The following is a 1990-nucleotide window of genomic DNA, read 5'->3' as shown; positions in this document are numbered from 1 at the left end:
TTCTGTGTCTTTGATTTGTTTGTTTATCTTCCACAATGAGGAATAAACTGGATGTACTTCTGTTGGTAATCAAACTCTCCCAGCACCTGAGTGAGTCCAATTCAAGTCATCAAGGGAGACAAATGGGGCGAGAGCCAGCTTTTTGCCAGCTTTGACTAACCATGTTCTAGTAAGAGAAATACACTATATCTATATGTATTTATATATATAAATAAATATGGAAGCATGATCATTATTTAGACTGTAGGGTAGCTATATCCCTGTGATAGGTACTATATAATTTATTGTACTTAATGTCTACTAGATGCTTGGGATACCTAGTTAATTGATACTATTCTTGTGGAATTTATAGAGATGAGACCAACCAAATGTTTGGGGCCCTCATATACAATCTAGCCTATCTTCAGATTGGCTTCACCTTGAACCCAGTCTAGTTTGGGGAAAATATTTAAGGCCTTTAAAAACCATTTGATTTATTGACTCTTACTTTCAGGTAAGATGGAGAAATAACTCCCTGCCTAGATATAGTCTGCCTCCTCAATTTTGTCAGTCAAGTTTTCAAAATATCTTACAGCTACTTTCAAGTAGATTTCATTTACTTTTATTCATAGTGTATACTTAACACATGTCTGGTAATTGTACTTTTTTCCCCTTGTTCTTTCCAAAGGTCTTTATTTCCAAGTGTGACATTACATCATTTGGCTTTGACTAGCTTTTAATGGTCTTCTGAAGTTGGCTAGCCCATTCCTAGTAATTGCAAGAATGAATTGGAGAAGGGAGGTGGTTGAGTTAATCTTTGAAGCTTTTCCTGAAGAAATGGGCTTTTGACCTGTGATTTCATTCTTTCCACAAGTATTTGAGCATCTCCTGTGTGCATAACCCTTTGGTGGACATAAAAATTAAAATCATAGATCACCAAAATGCGTTTAATGTGTATATATGTGAAACAACTACAAGGTAACATATAATTCAACCATTTATTTAGCATTAGTGTGTACCAAATGATTATTGGGGGAGGGCAAAGAAACAGAATTCAGGTGAGAGTCCCTCCCCTCACAGGGATGCAATACTGCTTACAAGAGATCTGGAAAGGCAAAATAAAGAAGACCATTGTGGGTAGAAAATTTTCCTTGGTCAGGTGAGTTTCAAGCATTGTGTTAAACCTAAAGAATATCCTGGGATTCTCTTCTTGGCCCCAAGGGACAGTTTATAAGAGGATGTGACTTTTCCCTGACAACAGCCTAGTTTTCCGTAATAGGTCTGGAAATCTGTCTTGTGAGAAGATTGCTAGTGGAGAGGTAAGGGACTACTGCTCCAGAATGTTGCACATGCTGCCAGACAGGGGTGGTGCTCTGTTGCTGGTTTCACTTTTTTTTTTTCTGTTACTCGGCTCATTGGAGGTAGGTAGAGGTATAGTTCCACAAATGGCTGACAAAAAAATGGCACTGATGAAACTTTTTTTAATTGGGAAATGGTGGCCAAATACCGGATAGCACAAGAAGACTGCATACTGAAAAGAGGCAGGTACATTTACCCAGGATTTTGGTGATATTTCAACCTCATGCTTTGTCAGCCATACTGTATTCCTCCAATCCTTCTCAATACAACCTCCTCAAACGAATAATAATAGTTAATATTTATATAGCACTTACTGCGTGCCTAGCATCGTGCTAAGTGCTTGATCCTCAGCACAGCCCTGGGAGGTAGGTACAATCATCACCCTGTTACAGATGAGAAGACTGAGGCAAACAGGTTAAGTGACTGGCCCCGGGTAACACAGCTAATAAAGTGTCAGTTTGAATTTGGGTCTCTCTGACTCCAGGCCCAGCCCTTTATCCACTGCACCAATATTAAAGGCTTTCATCAACTAGTCTTAAGCCTTTCCAGTTTCTTCTGTTTGCTGATTGATCTATGGTTGGCTAAGATGGAAAAGCTATCTCTTTATCATCTGATCTTTTCTCACCACAATTCTCTTTGTTGTTTCCTCTTC

Source organism: Trichosurus vulpecula, chromosome 9, assembly GCF_011100635.1.
Source record: "Trichosurus vulpecula isolate mTriVul1 chromosome 9, mTriVul1.pri, whole genome shotgun sequence".
Classification (NCBI taxonomy): domain Eukaryota; kingdom Metazoa; phylum Chordata; class Mammalia; order Diprotodontia; family Phalangeridae; genus Trichosurus; species Trichosurus vulpecula.
The sequence above is the reverse complement of the archived record's forward strand: the minus strand, read 5'-3'. Positions refer to the sequence as shown.